Source organism: Anabas testudineus, chromosome 15 (assembly GCF_900324465.2).
Source record: "Anabas testudineus chromosome 15, fAnaTes1.2, whole genome shotgun sequence".
In the NCBI taxonomy this organism is placed as follows: domain Eukaryota; kingdom Metazoa; phylum Chordata; class Actinopteri; order Anabantiformes; family Anabantidae; genus Anabas; species Anabas testudineus.
In genome coordinates, this window is record NC_046624.1 from 4,988,420 (window position 1) to 5,002,770 (window position 14,351).

Genomic DNA, 14,351 nt, shown 5'->3' on the forward strand with positions numbered 1-14,351 from the left:
GTTTTTAGTAACAGAACAGGTCGCAGTTAAAGACAGTACTCCGAGTAGCCTAGCTTAGTGCTGTTTAGGTGCCGACGTTTCTGTTTAATGACATTTAAATCTGAAAGAATAGACGTGTAAAACGCATTTAGGGATTTATAGCAGTCCAAACCACCGGACTACTTTGGGGTACAGTAGAGTAGAGCGCAGGCTGTTGTGGAGCATTTCTAATTGAGGTGAGCCGTGCTACTGACAGGTCCGTGAATTACCAGGAGTCATTTAAATGTTAACCTAGCGTCAGCTGTGTTTGTGTCATGTTCCTGGCGAGATAAGCGTCCGTCTATGACCAATGGTTCGCAAAGTGCTTTGGGCATTACATTATTATTAGAATGATTAGCATGCAAATCTTGTATAGCCCCTGGCACTGGCACAGGCACATCTAGCCTTAAAATTGCTCTTTCACACTCATTCACATTAGGCTTTCTTTTGGTTGCATCTTATTGCAAAGTCAATAATCTACATAAATTATAGCCTGCATTTTACGTGTTATATGAATGTAGATAGAATAAAAAGTAAGACAGTTAACCCCAATGTATACAGGCCTGCCTTAAAAGCCAGCCTAGGTGCTTAGACTTTATTATAAGGAGAGATGTTTCTGGAAGAAGTAAAGTTATTTCAAGTTAAACATTAGTATTGTGCAGTGTCTTTTATGCATAATACTTGTGTTTAAAATGGCAAATTATTTTTAAGGCATAAAAAGCGAAGGTAAAACCACAGTGAATTGATTAATAAATGGGCCGATGGTTATTTGGCTAATTTGATGATTGAGCAGTTCAGTTTATTAAATAAATAATTCAGAAACAGTTTGGAGCATCTGCTGCATTTCTTTCAATTTAAATAGTCAAGTTGAATAGACCAGAAAATGATCTGTTTTTGTTTGAGACTGTTGGTTGGCTATTCAATCATAGAAGGGGATACTAGAATATGTATGATAATCACTAGGAACCTGTGCTTGCCATTTTTAACTATTTGGTGACTATTTTGTGGTCGCTTTATAAATAATCTGAAACTTTCTGGTCAATAAGGAAAACGAGCTCAACTCAGAGCAGACATACAGTGCCAGCTTTTAAAATTCAGTGCTTGAGACACATTTTGGTCAGAAAAATGTGACCCTCTTTGACCTCTCTGTACCCTAAGATAACAGATTACTATGATGACTGATTACTGAGCTTTGCAAAATGCAGTGCATATTTACCAGGGCTGATAAAGCTTATGCTATATTGAATGTCATCTTGAACATGTAAAATCTGTATCTCATCCTCTAAAATATGCAACTACTGTATTAACTGGTATCACTCACTCCGCATTACCATGCTTTTAATTACATGTGTGACAAGTTGATGAGCATGGCAGCGTTTGAAGGTAAATTCCTGTTAATACTAAACAATTTTGGCATTACAGGTCTGAATCATTTCCTTATTGATTACTAGACTTTGTGTTCTATTTCACACTTGAATTAAAGTCTCTCAGCTTTCCCACCATCCCTCTCCTTCGCTCTCTGTGTCTCTCTCCCTGGCATGCGCTCCAGTTCATTATTTCCGTCATTTCTTGGTAATTTGGAGTTGGCTGTTTAAAACTTAGAGCCTCTTATTAAGTTTTGGCCATGGTGGATAAGAGGCAGGACTGTAAGAGCACAGAGATAAACTAATCATCTTAAAACCCTAATTATTAGTATCTTACTGTGACAGACTGTTTTTGCGAGCCAGCCAAATTGAGCCTCAAATGAGGAAAGGCATATCTGTGGAAGTGGTAATAATTTTAAGTCATCTCGATGTGGCTTGGTGTGGCAGAATTCATTAGTGCAGATTAGCACTGTGTGTACAAAGTAAATGAGATATCTAATAGCAAACGTGGAGGTCCGGGGACACTTAATTTCCTCCCCAATATGAGGGATGATGTTAAGAGGCGATTATATAGATTTTAACATTGTGACTTCTGCTATGTAGATGTGTCTGCTTCTTTACCAAGTGGTTACACTAAAGAGTGTCACTAAACTGTTGACCTCTTACCTTTTGCAGAATTTCAGGAATCAAGAATAAACCCCAAATCTGATTGCACTGTGTGACTCTCCGATGCAGAAGCAAGAGTCCTGCGTTTTTTGTTTTTTTTTTGGTTGGCATATGCAGAAAGTTAATTATGTGTGTAAGGAGAAGGTTGGGGAAAAATAATAAGATTACAAAGAATAATTTGCTGATATAATTACACCAAAATTGGGTACACACAATCGTAAAATACATGTATTGCTTGACCTGGGTTAGCCAGTGAAATAAATCCTCCTTCTATAGCCTTTGTTAATTTGTTTTTATCATCTCCAAGTGGTGTTTGTGCAGGCAGTTCAATTTGCATGTGTAATTCCACTGTGCAAATTGACAACAAGTAGATAATTCGAGGAAATAGGCTGGTTGCAGGCCCCTGCTATCTTCCCAAGCCTATTCATTTTGAGGAACCGCTGAGGCATGAAACTCATACATCAACTATTTCCTGACAACGCTTAGGCTTATTGTCCCCTAAAATGTCATTACAGCCATTATTTATGAAGCTAATTCATTTATTAAACCATATTTACTCTGACAGAATTTGTCACATTCTATCCATATCCCGAGCATTGCTTTTGAACAATGTCTTTCATTGAGGGTGTGTGAACACGTACATTCTCACAAAGTTTTGAATCAAAACTATTTGTCACTCATAATAGTTGGAATATTGCAAAAACCGTCAGTGGTTCTTGGTTTTTTATCGACTTTATTCATGGAAATGTTTCATGGGAAAAGCGTGTATCTTATGCAACAGAGGTCCACTGAACACAGTCTAGTAATAACCTGCATCCCTTTGTGTCCTAACACAGTAGAGGTAACATGAACATAATCAGGTGCATTGTAGGTATTTTAGTAGTGCTGATAAATCCCCCCTCTGCCTCCTTCCCAAATGAGTGTATATTAGTCACTTTTAATGCACTGCAGTCAGACATTTGAAGTGTAAAGAGTTCTTGCATTGAGCCTCCTGGCCTGCTGCTGCTGACTTATGGATCTGTCAGTTTAGCACCGCACACTTCATGACAGTGTGGATAATTTGTAATTGTGAGCGATGAAGTAACACATAGGGGAGTCATAAATTTTCATGTTACATGTTCTCTCTGGATAATTCCATCATACCATTCTCCTGCATCTTTTCCTTTGGACTCACCTGTCACCCAAAAGCACTTATCACAGCAGTAGCGGCGAGTTGTGTTTGAACTGTTTTACAATATTGATTTGGAGGCATGACATTTTAATTAATACTGGGTGTTAGCTGTCATATAGGCAGCCAGTCTCATTGGTTAGAATATGAGACATGCGAGGTGGGGGCAATGAAGATAAGACTAAAGCACTTACTGTGAAAAGACTGTAAAAAGGGATCAATGTGGAGGGAAAGAGACAGTCATGGGCTGAATTTAAGGTGAAAAAAAACAGAAATATCTGTGCTCACTGTATTTCTGTCAAGGTCTATTCTCTGCCTGATAACACAAATCACTGAGACACAGCGTGCCTTCTGTCCTCCACAGGTTGCAGAGTATGTGCATCATGTTATTGGGAACCCGTGTTGCCAGTAGATCCAGAGAGAGGCAGCGTGCTGAGAGACAACCAGGGGGGAAATTAGGTAACTTTGTAGCACTCCATTGAACAGCAATAAGCGTTTAGGGCTTAGCAAGCATAAACACATTAAAGTGATGAGATTCATCAGCACTCTTGTGTCAAATCTATTGTGCCCACAGGCAGAGTTCAGCAGCAACAAACTGCAGAGCGAGGGAGGTGTTGGAGACAAACCAGTGCTGTGTCTCCCGGATGTGTCCTGGTTTACCCAGACTGAGTCAGGTGACCTTTCAGCTGTTAGCTGATAAAATGTGAGTTTGATTTTGTACTATTTTACCTGGAACAGCAGAATGTTTATCCATATGAACATACATTATGTTTTGTATATAAAATACGGTCGGGTCAAAACATTCACTAGATGAATTCAAAGGTTATTTGATTTATTTCTCTACTTTTGTTAATAGGGGGTTAATAGTTAAATAGTTTTTAATAGTTTAAATTAATGTTTGACTGTTTAATAAAAAAGCCGCAATTTTAGAAAGTAGTTTCAGTGTAGTGTACTAAATTGGCTTTCCTAAAAATCTGAATTAAATAAGATTGAACTTTACTGACACGTAAAGGCACTGAACAGCTGACAAATAAAATATACTCTTATAGCTAACAAAGACAACATACAATACAGTATACTGTTTAAAGTGGTATTAGGTACATGACAGTATACTGCAGATACACAATCTACTCAGACATTCACATAACAATGAAAAGTGTTATTAAGCAGTATTACTGCAGAATGGTTGTATTGTACTGTGATACACACATCATATGAATAAAATATCAAGTTTTCATTTGCAACAAAAAATCTAAAAAGTTGCTTTACTTTATAATACTACAACCAACAAATAAATAACCAAGAATGATTTCTGTATCACATACTTCCCATTACTTCCTTAATAGACAGTGTGAAGCTGGGTTACATCTGTACTTAACACATTTAGTGAAATGTGATTGTAACATGATGCCTCTGCATCATGCAACAGCATAATGCCGGCCTTCAAATGGGCACATAAGGCATTTGTTCATGTGCAGTTTGTTCACGATATTTGATGTTTAATTGGTGTAATCTCAGAGCTTGAAAATGGAGGACCTTACCCTGATAAAGTGATACATTTAAATTGAAATATTTCTTCTCAAACATAAGAAAGCCCTTCAAATACATTTCACCATTTATCTGTTGTCGGTTCCCTTCCAAATCATTATATCCTCTGGCTTTTGGATAGTTTAACTGGAGGCAACCAGATCAGCATGAAATTAGCTCAGTTTGAATCTTTATATGGTCCAATCAGATGAGCTGAGATTTAATCTTGGCTGGCCTGCCCTACCAGAGTCTGACCCCTCAGATGAAATAGACTACATATTCATAGGTTCACTTGCACGGTTGATTATGCCTGCACAGATGGAAGGTACAACCTTTCTATTATTTATCTTTATTCCAATATTCCTGTGTGAGAATGAGAAGTGAATATTGAATATTAATTTTCCCTGCGTGAGTCTTAAGTATACAATTATGTGGCACCGATCTTTCATCAGTCCAACTTGTAACTATGAACAAATTCCATATTTACACTAAGCAAAGTAACTAAATTGCATATGCCATCATACTGTAGCTATTCACCAACTAACCTGACATACAGTAAAATAATTCCTTGGAATAATGGGAAATATTACCTGATGAATTAATTAGGATAATAACATCTGCAGTAGTAGTCTTAAATGCCATCTTAAATTATATGCAGAAACTTTCAACCCATTTGCATCAAACATGCAGAAGCATGCACACATATAAAGCCTTCCTAGGAAATTAAAAGAGCACATTCTCTGAGATGTGCAATGGATTTATGGTAGAAATAAATAGAAATAGAAATAAATCACTCAGCATTGAGAAAAAAGTATGTGAATTAAAGTTAGACAGCTCTTCACTAGACAGCATGGGATAAAAGGTTGAATAAACATATACTACTAAATACCTACATATGTATATAAAATCAATTCAAAACTAATTTTGTTTTCACCGTGAGCCTCTAGCAATTTTCACATTATTTTATATGAATGTCACATGTGATTGTCTCCTGCAATACAGAGTTCAGCATTGTTAATTGACTTAATGCACAATTGGCAATTTAAAAAGAGGAAACGAAAGTGGTCAGTTCCCAGATAACAAATTCTTTGTTATACTGAATCAAAATACAGATGTAATTCATTGTATTGTTTCATTCTGTGCACAAAGCACCAGGAACTAATAATCCATTCATCCAGTATCTTAATCGCTTTTCGTGTTAAGGGTTGTGAGAGTGCTGGAGCCTATCCCAGCTGCCATGGACAGGGTACACCCTGGACAGGTCGGGGGTCAGGTACTAATAATATAACACATAAAATAATTTATGTATTAGAGACTGGGAGTGTCTGTCTACTCCTAAAGCCTTTAGTTGGCCAGTACTTGATGAGGATATAACTGTATCTCAGGTAACAAGAAACCTACAGAGCAGCTGGAATAAATTGTAATTAAATAATTATAAATTTAACCCATCTTGTCTAGACAAAATTGGCAAGTCATGGCATACTGCACTACAAATTCACTTCATCTTTAGCATAATAAATGATGGCTTTGTTAGAAGTATTAATTTTCTCTTTTACCATCAATTCCTGTAGAAGTGTAACCTTAGATAGACTATATAGCTCAAAGAGTAGTGTGTATTTATTTGAAGCACTTAAAAAAATCTATTTCACTCCTCCACAAAAGAACTTGCTGCTAATTATGCTCATGTGCACCTGCAGTGCAGCAAGTTCACAGGTAAGCTCTCCATCATACCATCATGGCACAGGTGGAGGAAAAAAATCCCCCATATTGTGGAAATCTCTTTCTCCTTAGAAAAAGAGAGGGGGAGAGAAAGTGGGAGAAGGAATGACTTGCCTTCCTCATTACACTGCTGTCATTTACTCTTCATCCCCCGTACTCTTTAGTGGCATTAAGACGGGATGTAAATTTGACAGTTAACGCTGTTAGAAAATGGCTAGTTCAAGAAGGGCAGGAATTAGAGATGGGCATTAGGCGCTGATAAGCTCCTTTCCTCTGCCGTGGCGGCTGCTTAACATTCATGGGAAAGTCATCATCAAACAACGTTATCACAGCTCTGTTGACGGCTGAGGAACATCATCACTATGATAATTTTTTTTATAGCTGTGAGCCAAAAAAGCACTCTTTTATTTCAGCAGTTTGTTAATGAGATAGGAGCTTGTTGGTATGGGCACATGGCAAACTTGCCACTCTCCAACGTTTGTTTGAGTCCCCCCGCCCCCTCACTCATGCCTCCCACTGCATCCACTTTTCAGTGTTGCAGGGAGGGGGGAGAGGCATTTTTACTTACTCCTCTCGAAGTGCTCTGTGTACATTGCTGAAGGAGGGCCTTTATGTGTACCTTTGCAGATCAGTCACTCAAAGAGAGGAAAACACGGTTATATCAATAAACGCTCTCTCCTAACAGCCCTCTAGCTGGCACCTGTCACTCACCTGGGATTTAGCCATAGATCTGAATAGAAAGATGTCGATTATTGTTGAAACTAGGTAAACGTCCACCATAAATGATCAACAAGTTTATTGATATAATGAAATTGCTGCTTAAACTGTCTTTATGACTATAAATTATTTGCATTGTTTTTTCCTATTTATTAATTGTGCCTCTGACCGCTTGGTTCCACAGTTTCTTGTACACTGCTACGTCTGGAGCAGTTCTAGCTAGCTGCCAAGGCTAAGCAGCTTTCTCATGGACAGGGATGTAAACTGTGGGCTGCAGATACCAAAATCTGATTTTGGTATTATCACAGTTTGTTTTTGTGGAGTGAGTTAAGAGAGATTTAATCTTTGGAAATCCTTACCAGGGGAGATGACAAATCATCTCTGACTTATTCTAATTACTTCTAAACTTTTTGTTTGCATCCTAGTTGGAAAGCAAAGGTGAGTGATGTAACAGTACAATTATTATTATGAAAGTTCAGATTATGGCTGACTATTAAAAATATTCTAGTATTTCTATCATTAAAAGTATCATGCAGATTCGGTGTACAACTTGGCACAGCATCTGTCTAATATTTACCTACTGTTGAGACATTTTGAGTCTCCTCTAAAGATTTTTCCAGTCTGGCACGTGGCACCAACATCTGAAAACCAGGTAGAATAACACACAGCAGCCTGTCTTCAAGAAGCTCTTAGTAATCATTATGGCAGATGTAAAAGCAGCAAAAGACAAATTTTAAAGAATTATACTAAAATCATGCGTAAAATTTCCCCATGTCATTTAAAATTGTGTGCACCTAATACTGTTGTGTTAAGAGGGTTTTTTTCCACAGATTTTTGACACAATTTATGGTGCATGACACATCGTAGTTTAAAGCTTACAGGCACCATGTTTAAAGGAACGTGGCCAGTGAATGTTTATAAAAAAGGAAACAGTAAAGATGGTTATAAAAACCCTAGTTTATTGCCACAATAGAGTATGTGCTAATAATAAACTGATAATGTACCAATGATGTTTTAATTCAGTGTAGAAATGTAGAAAAAATGTGATGAGACACAGTTTAATTATTACTAGCTTTTTTATTGAAGCTATATGTCCTCTTCATCTGTTCATTGAGCAGATGATTTGAGAATAGAATTGTAGTCAACTTGTACTTGTAGTTTGAAGTTGCTTCTTTTCTTGTAAAAATGAGCACAAGACAAATGAATAACAGATGTGCTGCAATCCTCTTGGATCCACAGTAATTCTGTCTTTTGAGTCGACTCCACAGCATTATCTCCACTTTGTAGTGGTCTCTGAGCTCTTTGTCATGTTTGTTCAGTAGTCGTCTGTACTGGAGACCACCATTGCTTCTTGTATAGCGCTATTATTTAGTGCCACTTTGGGAAACAGGATAGGGATTGATCTTGTGTTTCTGGGTACACAGTTCTTTAGTAGTGTTGGGATGCCTGAAACGCATGGAAAGCAGATTTGATGATTTAATAGGGCAGGATTTGTTTCTTTAAAAATACTCTTTTCAGTTTTGATATATGACTATACATGTACTTAACTAACAGAAAGTTTGTATTTTAAAATGTTTATGATTGTGAAACGGTTCAATGGCATGTTATTTTGCTGACTGACTGAAATCAAAAGCAAGTCTGGAAGAAACATTTAAAGCTATTGGAAGATCTGGGGATGAGTCAGCTCACCAGCTTGTAAACACCTTACAGCTGCACTTTGCCTTCCTTATTTATAAAACGCTATGAAATGTAATTCAGCCTTTCACTGACAAGTTCTTGCACTCTGATAAATTATCTTTTTATCATTGCTGGGAAAGTAAAAACTTAATCACTTAACGGGCGTCAAAACGCCCTTTTCCTCTCATCAGTTCCACACTGAGCTTTATTTATGATCCTCTCTTTTATTTGCCCTCACCCAGTCTCAATCCATTTCTCTCTTTGGTTTTGCTCAAGAGAGAAATAAACATGTTGTGTAAACAATATTATTTTGAAGATGAATGGATTATCCCTACTAAAATAGCTGTTGCTTACTTATTTTTGGTCAACTACAAAATCCAGTAGGGGAAAATATTAAAATAACCCCACTTTTCTCCGCCAGCCATAGTGGACTGATGGTTCTCAAATAATGACTGCAAAAGCTTAAACTGATTTATAGTAGGTAATCTGCAACAATCATGTCTCCTGATATATTTGTGGTTATTGTAGTATGGGAAATAAACATTTCATGTGACTAAAGCTATGGTGTAACAGTTGCCAGATTTGGCATTTGTTCTTTGCTAGATATGAAACATTACAATGTCATATTATCAATAACAGAGAGCCTATGTGAAAACCAGCTATGGCGCTTCTGACAATTCATAATATATTAATTTATAATTAGTGGGTTTAATGAAACTGATACTGCAATATTAGTTATTAGGTGTACAGTTTCAACAGAAACAAATCCACTTATTCAGTCCAATAAAAGTGGCCACATGAAAGAAATGAAGTGAAGAAGCAAAGAGCATTGAAGCTAACGAAGTGCATTACACACTTATTAAAGTAATTTTCACTTTGCCTTCCAGACCTGGCCAAAAACACTTTCAAATTTTCATTGTACTCCAAGGTAGGCTATGTGGAGCTTTTTTTTCCTTGTCAACTTTGAAGTAAGCCAAAAATGTATAGGTAGACAGGGGTGGCATCAAATAATCAGCAACTTCAAAAAGCATGCTGCCACTTAGCACTCCTAAAGCTAATGTCCCCAAGACATTCAGAATGGAAATTATTCAAACTCATTTAGTGGCAGCAAATTGGTCTAAGTTCAATCAGAAAACAGACTGACACTGAACAAGAAGTGCAGCCTAATTATACTTGTTTGTCAAATGAAAATTTCATTTGGGTAGAAATGAAACCTTCGAGCAACTTCTTTTAAGGTGAGCTCCTAGTTGTATTATCAGCTAAATGCAGTAAAATCCATAATCATATGATGATAATGAAAATGGAGCCAATGTTAACATTCAGGCTTTCAATGCCCCGGGCACATGGCGATAAAAATTAAGTACCATAGTCCTCTGCCAGGCACACTGACACCCGGGCTGGTCTTTAGCCTCTTAGATGCGTTTTTGCATTTTAAAAACTTTATCAAAGCACTGTTGCAATGTGGAAAATGTCAACGTGAAATGCACTGAAGGCAAATTGGAATTTCATTAATAGTAAAATTATTGCTTTTGACTGATGTATTACTATGCTTGTTAAGAGCTGGAGAGTGGAACGCTCGTCTGTCTGGTCGGCAGTCTTGCCTCTTCTTGTCCCATGCCATTTGCTGAAAGTTAGAGATCTACTTTCCAACTGGAAATGAAAATATGAAGTTGCTAAAGTTGCAGGAAGTGAAGAATATCACTTATAGTGCAGTATGAGCAAAATAGAATACACATGAAGATATTGCGCTAAATAAAAAAAATGGATCTAAATTACAACTAAGGCTAAGACTAAGTGTTAGATGACACTGATATATTTTATATTTGCTGTAGTTTCCCTCTGCTTTAACTTAGAGCTGATATTTATTTGGGTGGATATCATGATTGACACAACACAATGTGGATTTGCGCTGTAGAGCAGTGAGGTGGTTTTTCATTTTTAAGCGTGGTGACATCTAATCTTAACTTTAGAGAACGACCTCTAGAGATCCCACTGTGGATTAGTATCACAGGTAAATAGACCCAACCTGATGTGAAGGCAACAGCTCACTAAGACTTGCACTCATTCATGAAGTCATTCGTGTTTATTGATTTACCTTGTAATCCTCTCAGTGTCAATGTCGTCAATGATGGAGGAGAGAACGGGGATGTTGTGTCAAATGGAGGACATTTTATGAGACAACAGATTAGCTTCAAGGGGATACTAGTATTCATATTCTCCTGTGGGGGTTTAATATGTGGCACACACATGGGCCCAAAATGTTTAGCTTTAAAGGCAACTTTACAATAAACTATACAATACAATGTATATTGTACAATATACAAGACTAATCAAATTACTGATATTTGACATACCTGAGAAACAGCTCTGTGAGAGGTAAATAAAATAAATTCAACAAACAGATTTGAGTTCTACAGTTAGATGGAATAAGATAACTTGTTAAAAATAAAATGAAAATGAGTCGTTTGGTTGAGATTTATGTAACTGTCTGTATAACTGTCTAGCTAGAACACCAGCCAAGACAATAAGTTTACAAGTTATTGTTTTCTGAGTGAAGCAGCTAATACATATTAGAAAGGCCCTGTAGTTACTTTGCTAGCTTATGTAAGCGTGTGTTTTAATTTTAGAAAGTGTTTATGATACAGGAACTGCAATTCGTGATTTGACTTGACACTGTCTCAGACTAACTTTCACATCTACATTGCCTTTCTTTGTAACTGTTCACTCCGAACGTACAGAAGCATTTTTTTACCTGTTAGGTTTTACTTTTGATTTAGTTTGTCATGTATTCTGTTGCAAAGACTAACGAAGAACTGGCAAATTAAAAAAGTCTTTACGTAACATAAACATTTTGACAGGACTGAAAACACAGATGAGGACCTATTCTGTGACTTTTCTTACTTGCACATCATTTTTTAAACTTTTATACCTTGTTTTTAAATAACACAAGATACAGCTGTTTGTTTTATGCATATTTAATTACATACAAATTGGCATTATGACTAAAGCAATGACAAGCCCCACATACACAAAAGTCTGATATTTTTACCAAAATGTGTCATTAATAATGTTTGGTTGCGACAATTAAATGTACTTTTTAAACCTTGTATATTTGCAGAGGCTAATATGCTCATTAACTTTTAACTCTAGTGAAAATACAAAGGATTTCACTGATCAGCTGATAAATTCCAGTTCCTCTGGTCGTGTTGATCCTCTCATGGCATAAATGATGGTATGTTTTCTTTGTGTGCGTGGACTGTCGATACATGTCACATGGACAAAAGGTTTAAAAAAAAAGAATCAAGATTGGCCTCCTTAATGCATTTTAAAATGTACAGCCATTATCAGATTTTACATGATTGATATAGTATTATTCGTGGTAACAAACAAAATTTAGACATACTACGCAGCCAAACATATTAAGTACTTCACCTTTTTCAATGAATCTGGTAATTACAGTAAGTGTAACATAATAGTACAGCACATGTCAGTCAGTAAAGCCCATAGCTGTGCCTTCCTCCACCTAACATCTATTTAAACATCACTGAAATGTTAGATTGCTACCTGATAGCCACCTGTGGGCTTTAAATTAAAGGATTTCAACTCATACAATATTGTCACTCTTTTCATCCAGTTTAATGACACTATTAATTGGATTTGTAATGATGTTTTAAGCAAACTTATTTCAACAGACATCTTTCAGGCAATGGCCTTTATGATAACGATGAATAGTACATGTCTGGCATACAGTACAGTGTAGCTGTGGATTAAATGCCAAGGTATTTCATAGATTTGCAGTGGAGCTCTGACCTCTTGTGCCTTATTGTGGAAGTGCAAAATCTTCATGCTACACTGGCTGGGGTGGTAATAACAAGCTCTGTAATGCAATATCTTTGTAAGTCTGCACTTTAATTATAAAAATTAGAACTTCTTGAAGGGCCTTTTCACAGTTCTTTTATATACCCCTCAGGTGACTCCCAGAAAACCTTTATAAAGGTCCCTCCTGGAACAGGTTTGGTGATAATGAATAATGGTATGTTTTCAATGGAGTTGCACAGAAACCTTTAACTTTACTGGTTTCTAAAATCATACAATTACTACGTAATTACTATTGCTACTTTATCAGCTTGTAGCAGAACAAATTTGAAGGAAATGTTGTCATCAAATCTATGTTTAAATAACGTAAGTCTAGTGATGACTTATGGTTCTGTTGTTCCATGTGGTTCGTGACCTTTGCTGTCCTATATTCCTGATGCTGTGTGGTCATTCCTGTTATCCTTCAGGGCACACAGTTCAAGCATAAATGTTGTTAAATGTTTTTCAATCCTTTAAAAGTACTGCTTTAACTATTACATTCACTCATATTTAAAGCCACAGCAGGATAAGTGACCTTTTGCTAAGTTCCACTTCCCAGTGTTACTGTTGCAAACTTGGACTGGCACTCACATCTGGCATAGTGCCAAATAGCAAAACAATAGAGACCACAGATAACATTTGGAACCAGCTAGTTTAACATCATTCAGATTGTCCCACACAGGGCCTGAGCACACCAACGTGATTTCATATATCCTAGAGCACAGGCTGATAGCAAGTAACTCAATGACTTAATAAGTTCAAGCTAATGAAGTTTCATTTTATTTCATTTATTCTACTCATATTGACTAGGATTAAATGAGCTGCTGCAAATTGTGATGAGGAACAACTGGTCACAAATACACTGTAACATATCAATTAAATGTACACAGGCAAGAGATTTTTAGCTTTAAATCAAGACTGCGGGTTGTCATTTCTGCACACTACACTCCTTCATTCACCCCAACCACATCTGTGCAACTCTGAAAACGGGAGTGAAATACCTCAACTTACAAGAGACCAGTTACCACTAGCCATTTTTGGCTAGTGGATTTATTGTTGAATTTGAGCGGAAAATAGCTCAAAAAGTGGGCTGAGGTATTATTTGATGTGTTCAAGGCAGCTTTGTCGAATCAATACTTTTCAGAGCACGAGTATTCATTTTCATTCTCATGCTGTCACCTGTGATCTGTAAATCTCAAGCTGTAAAGTGTGTATTTAACCCAGTATAAAGAAAGTAAAGATATTCATGGAATCCTGCATATTGCTTTTGCTAATGTTGATTCATCTTGTGAATCCATCTTTGTCAGACCGATGAATCCTAATGAAGCAGAAATCTATCACATTTACTCCACAATGAGGGTAACTGGCAAACTTTCTCTGGAAAATGAAACTATTATCTTCAACTAGACACGCACAGGGCTCAATATAAATAAATAAAGTCGCACTTATCTAGTGGCCAGTGTGATTACTGTAGCCAAAGCTGACATCCAAATTGACTGTCTTATCATGTTGAAATGATTTCAGCTGAGAGGAGACTGTAGATGAAAGCAAAGTGATCTTTAAATAGTAGTTGAAGATGGTTGCTTGATAAGTTGTTCCACAACAGTTTTGATCAATGAAGCATGCATTCAGTATATTGC

The 14,351-nt window shown here is 36.8% G+C and overlaps 1 long non-coding RNA gene across 1 annotated transcript; it reads left to right on the plus strand.

Moving 5' to 3' along the window:
- The first annotated feature begins 44 nt into the window (after positions 1-44).
- LOC113159641 lies at positions 45-3,913 on the plus strand. The gene is made up of 3 exons (XR_003298633.1): positions 45-215; positions 3,581-3,675; positions 3,791-3,913. It is a non-coding gene; the product is annotated as an uncharacterized LOC113159641 (long non-coding RNA).
- Positions 3,914-14,351: the final 10,438 nt, after the last annotated feature.